The 15874-nt window shown below is 46.5% G+C and overlaps 1 protein-coding gene across 1 annotated transcript in view; it reads left to right on the forward strand.

Annotated features, from left to right (window-relative positions):
* The window catches only part of PLXNC1 (plexin C1), a 168387-nt gene that overhangs the window by 35777 nt on the left and 116736 nt on the right, over positions 1 to 15874 (forward strand). The window lies entirely within an intron of this gene.

Genomic DNA, 15874 nt, shown 5'->3' on the forward strand with positions numbered 1-15874 from the left:
CAAAATTGTAAGCTGTTGTGCTGCATCGGTAATAACAGGTAAGGTGTGGCAGTTTAGTTGTGCCCGCCAGTTGGTAAATTACCGCACTTTCCTCCTGCATCCATCGGAGGGCGCAGTGCTGTACAGCACAAGGATCTCCGCCTACGGGCTGGGTGCATGTAAATTTATAGTATGTTCCCAGCATTTGTGGTTGTGTTTATTGCTACGTTTAAGTAAAATTCTATTTTGGCAAAGCTGGTGTTGGGGTTGCTTTCCTCGTTTATGACTTTATTGTATCCTGGGGAGCCCACCCCGGTACACAGCTTACATCTTGGTGTAGTCGGCAGGATACAGTGACAGTTATGGACGGGATTGTGGCAGGAGACCTTCCCCCAGCGCCAATGGCACCGGTCCAGGATCCAGCTCAAGGTGCGCCAGTGCAAGACGAACTTGCCCCAACACTGCTGATACAGCTTACCCCCACCATGCCCGCCCCAGTAGGGTACATCCCCATGGGGGCGCTGCCAAAATTTGACGATAAAAACATGACGTTGCAGGACTGGGCTGAAAGGGTGTGAAGTGCAGTTAGAATGTGTAACCTGACCCCCGAGCTGCAGGCAGAGGTTGCATTGGAGGCTCTAGAGGGTGACGTCAGAAGTAGTGTTGATCACGAATTTTCGAATTGCGAATTTTAATTGCGAATATCGGCACTTCGAGAATTAGCGAATATTTAGAATATTCCAAAATTTATTCGTAATTGCGAATATTCGATTTTTTTTAAATACCAGTTCATGCAAATTTTTATGCGAAAATGTTTATGCGAATTTCATGCGAATTTTCGCAATCAAGAAAATAATGCCTGGAGATCACGAATTCGCGAATTCTCGAATATATGCCGAATATTCGCCCAAATATTCACGAAATATCGCGAATTCGAATATTGCCCCTGCCGCACATCACTAGTCAGAAGGACAGTGATGGTAAGGCCCGAATCCGAAAGAGGCACCCTAGAGAAAATATTCTCCCTGCTGGAGAGAGCCCAGGGGGGGCATGCTAAAGTAGTGCAGTTGCGGAGCCACTTCTTCAACCGACCACAGCGAGAGGGCAAGACCCTGATGCAGTACTCCAATGCCCTACAGGAGACGCTGAATTAAATACAGCAGCGAGACCCAGAGGCCATGGGAGCTTTCTGGGAGGTGGACCGGCTACTACGAGACCAGTTCATAGTGGGGCTCTCCAACAAGTTCTTACGGGACAAATTGCATGAGATGACCCGGACAACAGCTGACATGACATTCTACAGCGTCTACCTAGCTCTGTGGAGAGAGAGGAAGAGCACATGCCTGTGGCGGCGAGAGTAGTGAGTAGCACCCATGCAACAGGGGACCGGTCAGGGTCTGAAGACTCAGAGTCCTTAAAGGATGTGGTCCAGGCCCTGCGGACAGAATTGAGAGAACTTTGGCTGGAAGTGTCCCGAATGAAGGCAAAATCTCCCCGGCCTACGGAAATGACCCAGCACTCTGCGCCATTCCACCCAGGATAACTCAGGTGCGGGGGCACGACAATACCGCCATATGGCCAGAGAGTGCCCAGAACAGATGAAGTCCGAGCCGACGTTAAACTTCCGAGCGCCGCAGTAGCTGGGCATCCTGCGGTGATACATCAAGAGCTAAGTCCTATGCATGAGGAACACGACCTGTATTCCAGCAGCCCCATTATGGAAGCTGAGTTGGAAGGCCAAAAGGTATGCTGCCTAGTTGATACAGGGTCGGAATGCACCCTTATGCCTCTGGATTTCCTCCAAAGACACTTTGGAAATATGATGGAGCCAGAGGACGGGAGCGTCATCAGGCTGACGGCTGCCAATAACAGAGAGATGGTATAGTCTGGATGTGGGTCTGGAGGGATAGTCTGGATGTGGGTCCGACTGTTTTGGCAAGACGTCGGCAAGAAGGGGGTCGTGCTGGTGGACCATTTGTCCCGGAGAGGAATGGACGTGACACTAGGTGTGCTGAGAGACCTTGACTATCAACTCTATGCCAAAGAAGGGCCAAAGTATTGGCAACGGGCCACCACACACTGGCCAACCCAGCAGGTTCTACAGCAGATGGGGAGGTGCTGTAGTCTGCAAAAGAGCAACATGTCCGGTTGGCCCATTGGACATGTGAAGGTGCCACGGAGGACACAGGTGAAGATCCCACTTCGACAAGAACAAATATTGATGCTGCTGGTGGGGGCTGGACGACAGCTGAATGGACTGGAAGTCCTGATCAAGAGGAAACGCAGACTCGCCCACTGGTAGCTTGGGCCCTCGCTATTGTGAAAGATGCATGTGTGCCTGTACGCTGCCTCAACGTTGAAGACTGCAAGTTAACCGTTAATGGGAATACATTGCTGGCCAAAGTTTATATGTCCGAAGGGGACATCCCAAGTCTTTTGACTGCTACAGTAGTCTTGCTGTGGAAGAAAGATGGGAGTCTCCGGTTCTCCGAGTGGATTATCGGAAGCTAAATGCCCAGACCGACCGGGATGACTACCCCCTTCCACGGATCGAGGAGTCATCCGCCCTGAGTCATGCAAAGTTATTCTCGACTCTTGACCTGGCCAGTGGGTATTGGCAGGTGCCAGTGGCCAAGAAGGACAAAGCGAAGACAGACTTCATCCTACCTATGGGACGCTACGAGTTCAACTGGATGCTGTTCGGCCTGTCCAATGCCCTGCAAACATTCCAGCGGTTGATGGAGCACTGTCTGGGGGATCTCAACTTTGAGTCAGTATTGATATACCTGGACGACATAGTAGTGTTTGGGGCCTTCTTTCAGGTTCACCTACAGAAACTGCAACAGGTCCTAGGACGGCTGCAAAACCATGGGCTCAAGATCAAACCCAAGTGCAAGCTGTTTCGACAGCAGATAGAATATTTAGGATATTGGGTCACCCAGGAGGGGGTAAATCCACCCGCCAGCAAGAAGTGGTCCCAGCCGAGTACAGTACGAGAGGTGCGGGCGTTCGTAGGACTGGCTGGCTACTACAGGAGGTTTATACCCAAATTTCCTCATTTGGTGGGCCCGTTAAACAAGTTATCAAGGGGCACTGTGGGGGGCCCGAATAATTGTCCCATTGAGTGGGGACCCCGGCAACAAGAGGCCTTTGAAGCAGTGAAGAAGGCGCTGACCAGTGCCCCGATTCTGGCTTATGCGCGGTTCGACACCCCATTCCCGCTGTACACTGATGGAAGTCTACATGGTCTGGGGGCCGTGTTATCCTGAGTGCAGGATGGACGTGAGAAAGTCATTGCCTATGGCAGCCGGTCGCTGAGGGAGTCAGAGCGCAACCCTGACAACTATAGCTTCTTTAAATTGGAACTACTGGCACAGGTGTAGGCCATGACCGAAAGGTTTGCAGAGTACCTGATAGGTGCAGAGGTGACCGTGATGACGGACAACAACCCTTTAGCACATCTGGAGAATGCCAAGCTCAGTGCAATTGAGCAGAGGTGGTTGGCTCGCCTTTCTAAGTACCAATACCGCATCAAGTTGCGGTCAGGTAGGGAGAACGACAACGCCGACGCACTCTCCCGAGTCCCTGTAGGGTTGTCAACTCAGAGTGCAGATGAGGAGCTAGAGAACACTGAAACTCTTGACCTTGGTCGATTACCCATGTTCCAGGACGTGGCACATTCAAGTGGGGTGGCGTTCAGGATGCCAATAGTGCTGGGAAAGACGTTGGCTGATTGGGAGAGACTCCAGCATGGCTGCCCGGACCTATGGAAAGTGAAAGAATGAGTCCGGACCAAGATCTGGCCTCTGCCAGAAGAGCGGGCCCATCTGACTCCAGAGGGCCAAAAGTTGTTGAGGCAGTGGGATAAGCTGTTTCCCAGGGCCTCCTGTATCGAACCACATGTAGTGTCCCACACCGTAAAAGTGGGCACTACTTAAGGGTCAATTGGGTCATGTTGTTCCCCACCTCCTGTGGAGCATGGTCATGGTATTTTGTATTGCATTATAATGCATATTTCCCTGTCATTTCCTGTGTACCAGGCCTGCTAGGAATGTAGTTTCTCCTCCTAAGCTGTAGAGGGAGCTAGGGAACCCCCTAGTATATATACAGTCGTGGCCAAAAGTTTTGAGAAAAACATAAATATTGGAAATTGGAAAAGTTGCTGCTTAAGTTTTTATAATAGCAATTTGCATATACTCCAGAATGTTATGAAGAGTGATCAGATGAATTGCATAGTCCTTCTTTGCCATGAAAATTAACTTAATCCCCAAAAAACCTTTCCACTGCATTTCATTGCTGTCATTAAAGGACCTGCTGAGATCATTTCAGTAATCGTCTTGTTAACTCAGGTGAGAATGTTGATGACGAGCACAAGGCTGGAGATCATTATGTCAGGCTGATTGGGTTAAAATGGCAGACTTGACATGTTAAAAGGAGGGTGATGCTTGAAATCATTGTTCTTCCATTGTTAACCATGGTGACCTGCAAAGAAACGCGTGCAGCCATCATTGCGCTGCATAAAAATGGCTTCACAGGCAAGGATATTGTGGCTACTAAGATTGCACCTCAATCAACAATTTATAGGATCATCAAGAACTTCAAGGAAAGAGGTTCAATTCTTGTTAAGAAGGCTTCAGGGTGTCCAAGAAAGTCCAGAAAGCGCCAGGATAGTCTCCTAAAGAATATTCAGCTGCGGGATCGGAGTGCCACCAGTGCAGAGCTTGCTCAGGAATGGCAGTAGGCAGGTGTGAGCGATTCTGGAAGACTTTTGGAAGATGGCCTGGTGTCAAGAAGGGCAGCACTTCTCTCCAAAAAAAACATCAGGGACAGATTGATCTTCTGCAGAAAGTATGGTGAATGGACTGCTGAGGACTGGGGCAAAGTCATATTCTCCGATGAAGCCTCTTTCCGATTGTTTGGGGCATCTGGAAAAAGGCTTGTCCGGAGAAGAAAAGGTGAGCACTAACATCAGTCCTGTGTCATGCCAACAGTAAAGCATCCTGAGACCATTCATGTGTGGGGTTGCTTCTCATCCAAGGGAGTGGGCTCACTCACAATTTTGCCCAAAAACACAGCCATGAATAAAGAATGGTACCAAAACACCCTCCAACAGCAACTTCTTCCAACAATACAACAACAGTTTGGTGAAGAACAATGCATTTTCCAGCACGATGGAGCACCGTGCCATAAGGCAAAAGTGATAACTAAGTGGCTCGGGGACCAAAACGTTGACATTTTGGGTCCATGGCCTGTAAACTCCCCAGATCTTAATCCCATTGAGAACTTGTGGTCAATCCTCAAGAGGCGGGTGGACAAACAAAAACCCACTAATTCTGACAAACTCCAAGAAGTGATTATGAAAGAATGGGTTGCTATCAGTCAGGAATTGGCCCAGAAGTTGATTGAGAGCATGCCCAGTCTAATTGCAGAGGTCCTGAAAAAGAAGGGCCAACACTGCAAATACTGACTCTTTGCATAAATGTCATGTAATTGTCGATAAAAGCCTTTGAAACGTATGAAGTGCGTGTAATTATATTTCACTACAACAACTGAAACAAAGATCTAAAAGCAGTTTAGCAGCAAACTTTGTGAAAACTAATATTTGTGTCATTCTCAAAACTTTTGGCCACGACTGTAGACAGGCCCAGTCCAGCTGGGGGTGTGTGTTTGAGGCCAGTGTTGACTAGTCATGGAGTAGCTGAGGGTCAGCCAAGAACATGCAGCTAGATAGTCCAGGTCCTCCACCTGAGTCCAGAAGAAGATCCTCCTGAGTTATCCTGCACCCTGCAGAGTACAGAGCAGTGCTAATCCTATACAGCCAAGTGGAAAGCTGAGGGGCAGAAGTTTATTGTCAGCAAGAGAATTGATACCAGAGGAGGTTTCCCTACCAAAGGATAAAGCCAGCTATTAGGCATACGGGCCTTGGAGAAAGCCAGACAGGATTCTGCAGAAAGTACAGCCTGATCTGTGAGTTTAATTCCCCCTGAGTTATCTTGCTAGGATTCTACCTGCCACCTGGGTAAAGCCTGCCTGCTACTAAATATTCTTCATATGGAACTGTTTGGAGTTTGTACATAGTTTGAACTGTTCATTAAAGAGGAATTCTAGTTCACTGCAATCGTGTGTACCTCCATTATTCCTCCTAACAATCGGTGTGCCACCGTTACCGGCACTGGCGTCACGAACTGTAAGGGATCTTGCCACAGGCACGCTAAACCTTCAACACCCAAGGCACCTCACCTATCACCCGGCCTGATCCCTATATCTAGAGAGTGCCCCAGAGGATCTACGTGCCAGCCTCTTCATCACTGACTGTACGCCTGCCCAGGGTATACTACAAACTGTGAGTACTAAGAGTAACCCTCGGTCTGTTAACCACTTAAGGACCACAGGTTTATACCCCCCTAAAGACCAGGCCCTTTTTTACAAATCGGCACTACACTACTTTCACCGTTTATTGCTCGGTCATGCAACTTACCACCCAAATGAATTTTACCTCCTTTTCTTCTCACTAATAGAGCTTTCATTTGGTGGTATTTCATTGCTGCTGACATTTTTACTTTTTTTGTTATTAATCGAAATTTAACGATTTTTTTGCAAAAAAATGACATTTTTCACTTTCAGTTGTAAAATTTTGCAAAAAAAACGAGATCCATATAGAAATTTTGCTCTAAATTTATAGTTCTACATGTCTTTGATAAAAAAAAAATGTTTGGGTAAAAAAAAAATGGTTTGGGTAAAAGTTATAGCGTTTACAAACTATGGTACAAAAATGTGAATTTCCGCTTTTTGAAGCAGCTCTGACTTTCTGAGCACCTGTCATGTTTCCTGAGGTTCTACAATGCCCAGACAGTACAAACACCCCACAAATGACCCCATTTCGGAAAGTACACACCCTAAGGTATTCGCTGATGGGCATAGTGAGTTCATAGAACTTTTTATTTTTTGTCACAAGTTAGCGGAAAATGATGATTTTTTTTTATTTTATTTTTTTTCCTACAAAGTCTCATATTCCACTAACTTGTGACAAAAAATAAAAACTTCTATGAACTCACTATGCCCATAACGAAATACCTTGGGGTCTCTTCTTTCCAAAATGGGGTCACTTGTGGGGTAGTTATACTGCCCTGGCATTCTAGGGGCCCAAATGTGTGGTAAGGAGTTTGAAATCAAATTCTGTAAAAAATGAGCAGTGAAATCCGAAAGGTGCTTTTGGAATGTGGGCCCCTTTGCCCACCTAGGCTGCAAAAAAGTGTCACACATCTGGTATCTACGTACTCAGGAGAAGTTGAGGAATGTGTTTTGGGGTGTCATTTTACATATACCCATGCTGGGTGAGATAAATATCTTGGTCAAATGCCAACTTTGTATAAAAAAATGGGAAAAGTTGTCTTTTGCCAAGATATTTCTCTCACCCAGCATGGGTATATGTAAAATGACACCCCAAAACACATTCCCCACCTTCTCCTGAGTACGGCAATACCAGATGTGTGACACTTTTTTGCAGCCTAGGTGGGCAAAGGGGCCCATATTCCAAAGAGCACCTTTCGGATTTCACAGGTCATTTTTTACAGAATTTGATTTCAAACTCCTTACCACACATTCGGGCCCCTAGAATGCCAGGGCAGTATAACTACCCCACAAGTGACCCCATTTTGGAAAGAAGACACCCCAAGGTATTCCGTGAGGGGCATGGCAAGTTCCTAGAATTTTTTATTTTTTGTCTTAGTGGAAAATGATGATTTTATTTTTTTTTATTTTTTTTCATACAAAGTCTCATATTCCACTAACTTGTGACAAAAAATAAAAACTTCCATGAACTCACTATGCCCATCAGCGAATACCTTGGGGTCTCTTCTTTCCAAAATGGGGTCACTTGTGGGGTAGTTATACTGCCCTGGCATTCTAGGGGCCCGAATGTGTGGTAAGGAGTTTGAAATCAAATTCTGTAAAAAATGACCTGTGAAATCCGAAAGGTGCTCTTTGGAATATGGGCCCCTTTGCCCACCTAGGCTGCAAAAAAGTGTCACACATCTGGTATCTCTGTATTCAGGAGAAGTTGAGGAATGTGTTTTGGGGTGTCTTTTTACATATACCCATGCTGGGTGAGATAAATATCTTGGTCAAATGCCAACTTTGTATAAAAAAATGGGAAAAGTTGTCTTTTGCCAAGATATTTCTCTCACCCAGCAGGGGTATATGTAAAATGACACCCCAAAACACATTCCCCACCTTCTCCTGAGTACGGGGATACCAGATGTGTGACACTTTTTTGCAGCCTAGGTGGGCAAAGGGGCCCATATTCCAAAGAGCACCTTTCGGATTTCACAGGTCATTTTTTACAGAATTTGATTTCAAACTCCTTACCACACATTTGGGCCCCTAGAATGCCAGGGCAGTATAACTACCCCACAAGTGACCCCATTTTGGAAAGAAGATACCCCAAGGTATTCGCTGATGGGCATAGTGAGTTCATGGAAGTTTTTATTTTTTGTCACAAGTTAGTGGAATATGAGACTTTGTATGAAAAAAAAAAAAAAAAAAAATCAGCATTTTCCACTAACTTGTGACAAAAAATAAAAAATTCTAGGAACTTGCCATGCCCCTCACGGAATACCTTGGGGTGTCTTCTTTCCAAAATGGGGTCACTTGTGGGGTAGTTATACTGCCCTGGGATTTTCCAGGGGCCCTAATGTGTGGTAAGTAGGTAAATGACCTGTGAAATCCTAAAGGTGCTCTTTGGAATATGGGCCCCTTTGCCCACCTAGGCTGCAAAAAAGTGTCACACATGTGGTATCGCCGTATTCAGGAGAAGTTGGGGAATGTGTTTTGGGGTGTCATTTTACATATACCCTTGCTGGGTGAGAGAAATATCTTGGCAAAAGACAACTTTTACCATTTTTTTATACAAAGTTGGCATTTGACCAAGATATTTCTCTCACCCAGCATGGGTATATGTAAAATGACACCCCAAAACACATTCCCCAACTTCTCCTGAGTATGGCGATACCAGATGTGTGACACTTTATTGCAGCCTAGATGCGCAAAGGTGCCCAAATTCCTTTTAGGAGGGCATTTTTAGACATTTGGATACCAGACTTCTTCTCACGCTTTGGGGCCCCTAGAATGCCAGGGCAGTATAAATACCCCACATGTGACCCCATTTTGGAAAGAAGACACCCCAAGGTATTCAATGAGGGGCATGGCGAGTTCATAGAAATTTTTTTTTTTTGGCACAAGTTAGCGGAAATTGATATTTTTAATTTTTTTCTCACAAAGTCTCCCGTTCCGCTAACTTGGGACAAAAATTTCAATCTTTCATGGACTCAATATGCCCCTCACGGAATACCTGGGGGTGTCTTCTTTCCGAAATGGAGTCACATGTGGGGTATTTATACTGCCCTGGCATTCTAGGGGCCCTAAAGCGTGAGAAGAAGTCTGGAATATAAATGTCTAAAAAAATTTACGCATTTGGTTTCCGTGAGGGGTATGGTGAGTTCATGCGAGATTTTATTTTTTGACACAAGTTAGTGGAATATGAGACTTTGTAAGAAAAAAAAAAAAAAAATTCCGCTAACTTGGGCCAAAAAAATGTCTGAATGGAGCCTTACAGAGGGGTGATCAATGACAGGGGGGGTGATCAATGACAGGGGGGGTGATCAATGACAGGGGGGTGATCAGGGAGTCTATATGGGGTGATAACCACAGTCATTGATCACGCCCGTGTAAGGCTTCATTCAGACGTCCGTATGCGTTTTGCGGATCCGATCCATCTATCAGTGCATCCGTAAAAATCATGCGGACATCTGAATGGAGCTTTACAGGGGGGTGATGAATGACAGGGGGGTGATCAGGGAGTCTATATGGGGTGATCACCACAGTCATTGATCATGCCCCTGTAAGGCTTCATTCAGACGTCCGGATGCGTTTTGCGGATCCGATCCATCTATCAGTGGATCCGTAAAAATCATGCGGACGTCTGAATGGAGCTTTACAGGGGGGTAATCAATGACAGGGGGGTAATCAATGACAGGGGGGTAATCAATGACAGGGGGGTGATCAGGGAGTCTATATGGGGTGATAACCACAGTCATTGATCACGCCCCTGTAAGGCTTCATTCAGACGTCCGGATGCGTTTTGCGGATCCGATCCATCTATCCGTGCATCCGTAAAAATCATGCGGACATCTGAATGGAGCTTTACAGGGGGGTAATCAATGACAGGGGGGTGATCACCACAGTCATTGATCATGCCCCTGTAAGGCTTCATTCAGACGTCCGGATGCGTTTTGCGGATCCGATCCATCTATCAGTGCATCCGTAAAAATCATGCGGACATCTGAATGGAGCTTTACAGGGGGGTAATCAATGACAGGGGGGTGATCACCACAGTCATTGATCATGCCCCTGTAAGGCTTCATTCAGACGTCCGGATGCGTTTTGCGGATCCGATCCATCTATCAGTGGATCCGTAAAAATCATGCGGACATCTGAATGGAGCTTTACAGGGGGGTGATCAATGACAGGGGTGTAATCAATGACAGGGGGGTGATCAGGGAGTCTATATGGGGTGATAACCACAGTCATTGATCACGCCCCTGTAAGGCTTCATTCAGACGTCCGGATGCGTTTTGCGGATCCGATCCATCTATCCGTGCATCCGTAAAAATCATGCGGACATCTGAATGGAGCTTTACAGGGGGGTAATCAATGACAGGGGGGTGATCACCACAGTCATTGATCATGCCCCTGTAAGGCTTCATTCAGACGTCCGGATGCGTTTTGCGGATCCGATCCATCTATCAGTGCATCCGTAAAAATCATGCGGACATCTGAATGGAGCTTTACAGGGGGGTAATCAATGACAGGGGGGTGATCACCACAGTCATTGATCATGCCCCTGTAAGGCTTCATTCAGACGTCCGGATGCGTTTTGCGGATCCGATCCATCTATCAGTGCATCCGTAAAAATCATGCGGACATCTGAATGGAGCTTTACAGGGGGGTAATCAATGACAGGGGGGTGATCACCACAGTCATTGATCATGCCCCTGTAAGGCTTCATTCAGACGTCCGTATGCGTTTTGCGGATCCGATCCATCTATCAGTGCATCCGTAAAAATCATGCGGACATCTGAATGGAGCTTTACAGGGGGGTGATCAATGACAGGGGGGTGATCAGGGAGTCTATATGGGGTGATCACCACAATCATTGATCATGCCCCTGTAAGGCTTCATTCAGACGTCCGGATGCGTTTTGCGGATCCGATCCATCTATCAGTGCATCCGTAAAAATCATGCGGACATCTGAATGGAGCTTTACAGGGGGGTGATCAGGGAGTCTATATGGGGTGATCACCACAGTCATTGATCATGCCCCTGTAAGGCTTCATTCAGACGTCCGGATGCGTTTTGCGGATCCGATCCATCTATCAGTGGATCCGTAAAAATCATGCGGACGTCTGAATGGAGCTTTACAGGGGGGTGATCAATGACAGGGGGGTAATCAATGACAGGGGGGTGATCAGGGAGTCTATATGGGGTGATCACCACAGTCATTGATCACGCCCCTGTAAGGCTTCATTCAGACGTCCGGATGCGTTTTGCGGATCCGATCCATCTATCAGTGGATCCGTAAAAATCATGCGGACGTCTGAATGGAGCTTTACAGGGGGGTGATCAATGACAGGGGGGTGATCAATGACAGGGGGGTGATCAGGGAGTCTATATGGGGTGATCAGGGGTGATCAGGGGCTAATAAGGGGTTAATAAGTGACGGGGGGGGGGGTGTAGTGTAGTGTAGTGGTGCTTGGTGCTACTTTACTGAGCTACCTGTGTCCTCTGGTGGTCGATCCAAACAAAGGGGACCACCAGAGGACCAGGTAGCAGGTATATTAGACGCTGTTATCAAAACAGCGTCTAATATACCTGTTAGGGGTTAAAAAAAACACATCTCCAGCCTGCCAGCGAACGATCGCCGCTGGCAGGCTGGAGATCAACTCTCTTACCTTCCGTTCCTGTGAGCGCGCGCGCCTGTGTGCGCGCGTTCACAGGAAATCTCGGCTCACGCGAGATGACGCCTATTGGCGTTAGCGTAGCCTGGGGGAGCCGCCGCAATGACGCCTTTCGGCGTTAGCGTGGCGGGAAGTGGTTAATTGACCCCTGTGACCTCACACTCGCTCACCCTGAAGGACTGGCGTACTGCACACATACTTGCAATCAGAGTTGCAGTACCGGCGACAGATTGTCATCCCCATGTCATTGGGATCAGAGGCTGCCAGGGAAGCCCATGAGACGGGTTCCCATTTTGAGAGCGATAAAACTTTCAACGGCTGTTATACTGTCCAGATTTGGCAGACATGGTGGCCTAGGCATGTCTTAAGTGTCGGCCCTGCGGGCTGTCCAGGCCATCCAGACCTCAGTGCCCCTAGAACTCCTTATGATTGGGTACTCTACCTCCGGACACTCGTACTGTCTAGTCATGACAGATCATTTCACAAAGTATGCGGTGGCTGTACCCACCAGAGACCAGACGGCAGAGTCGGCCACTGACGTGGTCTGCAAACACTTTATACAGGTGTTCGGGTGTCCACGGAGGACATCTTAGAGGAAGCTGAGACTGAGGAACTGTGTGAGCAGAGGATCCAACGGCATCCAAGTATGGGAGCATACCTCAGTGACCAAAGCTGCAGCTAAGTAAAGTTCAAGACCCTGATCCTGTCCAAAGGAACGAGGATTGCTTCCAGGAACGTTGATGAGAGCTGAGGAGCAAAGCTACATACACTGTGGTACCGCATGCTTGTTGGTGAGGCATTTGTTCTGTTCAGAGTCACCAGCGGATGCAGAGCAGACCCGGGTTGGTAAGATCGTGCACGCACCTCATTACAGGGTTGGCGCCTAGAGACTGAGACCAGGCCTGTAGTTAGTTAGTTAGAGTCTCTGTTTGTGTCAGGCCACAAGTGTTACTACTGTTCATTGTAAGGACTCCATACCTTAAAGTTATATTTCACATTGGAGAGCTGATAAACTTCCCACAAACTCAAGCCAGGTTGGCGTTTTGGTCAGGAGGAATACTCAGGCACGTGCTACAAGACCAGTTAGGGGAGGGGGGGTGGAATACTGTAGAGCTTTGCAAAATTGTAAGCTATTGTGCTGCACCAAAGGCTAGCCCGCACCAGGCACCTAAACAATTGTTCTTGTTTTTTTAAGGTTAATAACAGGTAAGGTGTGGCAGTTTAGTTGTGCCCGCCAGTAGGTAAATAACCGCACTTTCCTCCTGCATCCATCAGAGGGCGCAGTGCTGTGCAGCACAAGGGTCTCAGCCTTTGGGCTGGGTGTATGTAAATTTATGTTCCCAACATTTGTAGTTGTGTTTATTGCCACGTTTAAGTAAAATTCTGTTTTGGCAAAAGCTGGTGTTGGGGTTGCTTTCCTCGTTCATGACTTCACTGTATCCTGGGGAGCCCACCCGGTACATGGCTTACATCTTGGTGTAGTCGGCAGGATACAGCGACAGTTATGGACGGGATTGTGGCAGGAGACCTTCCCCCAGCGCCAATGGCACCGATCCAGGATCCAGCTCAAGGTGGCCTCTGGCTAGGACTGAAGGACAGCATATTTATTGATCTACATTTTGCGTAGTATTTTGCGTTTATATCTTATGGCCTGATGTCCAGTGGGATGAATTAATTTAGGTCTTCACAACCAAATCTCAATACTCCATGCCTGAAACCAGGGGTGGACTGGGAACTAAAATTGGCTCTGGAAAAAAAACGTAAAAGTTGCAGGCGGGTCTATTTTGAAAGAAGGCAACATAATAGGCAGGGAAAACAGAAGTAGGAGGCCCAGCAATACCGTAGGGCAGTGCAATATACCTTTCCTAGTTTAAACAAATACCACAGTGCAGCACAAAATACTGCCACTTGTGCCACAATATTCAACTATATAGCTGTCCTGAGGATGTCCATACAGTTAAATTCAGGAGGGCTGCTGGCCAGGTGAGTAGGAGATAATCAGATCATTATGTACCCAGCTTGTGGATGTGAGGAGGGCTTGAGTAGCCTCTCTAGGCATCGGCCCATCGGGAAATTTCCCTGTAGGGTCCATGGCCAATCCGCCCATGCCTAAAACCCATAAATGATTTGGTACTCTGTTTTAAAGAGCCTGTCTAGAATCTGAAAAATAAGGCTTCTTTCGTCCAAAAACAGCACCGCCCCTGTCCACACCTTGTGTGCTGTATTGCAGCTCAGCCCTATTCACTTCAATGAAGCTGAGCAGTAATACCAGACACAAACCATGGACAGGTGTGGAGCTGTCTTTGGAAGAAGGCAGCATGTTTTTCTGTTCCTAGACAACCCCTTTAAGTCTCTCCCCCCCCCTGTTTTTCAGCATTTTAAAACACATGTAGAAAATTACATGAATTTCAAATATTTTTCCAAGTGTTTTAATATATGTGATTTTGTACGTGCTATTTTTTCTGGTGTATTTTAAGTACCATAGATAAACCAATGAAAACAACACCAAAAAAGTGCCATATTTTTTTTTATATTTTAAAAAGACCATTTAGCCCAAAAAACTGCTATCACCAAAATGCTGTGCATGTGTACTTTTACTACTTTTTACTATAGAGGGGTTATCCAGGTATACATTTTCCCTTTCCCTGTGCTTTGCCTGCCAGTGTCTGCAATTTACTAATGCACTTGCGCTCCTTTTTTTGTCTCACTCCAGAGATCAGGAGAGTGGTAATGTGACTGTGCCATCTGTGGAGACTGTGGGGGAGATTTATTAAACTGGTGTAAAGGAAAATAGCATATCAAATTTTACCTTTCATTTTTCATAGCTCCTTCAGAAAATGAAAGGTGGAATCTAATTGGTTGCTATGGGCAATTAAGCCAGTTCAACTTTACACCACTTTGTAAATCTCCCCCTGTATTTCCTCTGACCTTATCATGACCAGGCCTCCCATGATGCCCAGCCGAATGGTCATGATATTAGACCCATGTGATCTTTCTCTACAAGCAAGGTAGTCAGTAGAGATGAGCGACGAAGTTCAGGAAAAATTCGATTTGCACCAGATCCGAATTTCCTCACGCTTCGTGGTAACGAATCACATTTATTCCTAAAATGGCTGTTGCATGTGTGAGGACATGGAGCAAGGAACTCTGGGATGGTGGGATAACCCATAATGCCATGCATGCAGCCAATCAGCAGCCAGTCAGCCCTGTGATGTCACAGCCCTATAAATACCCTCAGCCATCTTGGATTCAGCTATTTTCCAGTGTGCTTAGTGCAGGGAGAGACGTCAGCAGGCGCTAGGGACAGTGCTAGAAAAAACTTAATTGTGCTAAAAAAAAGATTTACAAGTGCAGGGAAAGATTATTCAAGCTGTAGGGAAAGGATAGTGAGGAATCATTCCACAGCATTTATGTTGAACAGGGTTCAGTAGGGGAGGTTACAGCCTGGGTAATAGGAACAATCCTAGTACAGCTTGCTGCACTGACTGGGGATCCAAATTGCTACTGCTCTGTAACTCCAGCAAACCGTTTTTTTGTTATTGAGGAGCAAGTGCTGTTTGATACAGCCATTAACAGGGTTTATTACAAGGAAATATTTCTATGTCTTATTTGCCCTTATACGGTGCAGTTGTATGTACTAAAGCATTTTTTGGAAAAAAGGGCTTATTAGCCGTTGTGTGGTGAAGTGCGAAAATTACAGGCCTTTTTGGTGTGTATTAGTGGCAAAAGAAAAATATATTTGCCGTTGAGTGGTGCAGTTATTTGTTCTAAAGCCCTTTTTTGTGTGCATTAGTGGCACCTTAGTGGCAAAAGTTAAATATATTTTCAGTTCAGCGGTGCAGTTATATGTTCCAAAGCCCTTTTTGTCGTGCATTAGTGGA

Source organism: Bufo bufo, chromosome 1, assembly GCF_905171765.1.
Source record: "Bufo bufo chromosome 1, aBufBuf1.1, whole genome shotgun sequence".
NCBI lineage: Eukaryota > Metazoa > Chordata > Amphibia > Anura > Bufonidae > Bufo > Bufo bufo.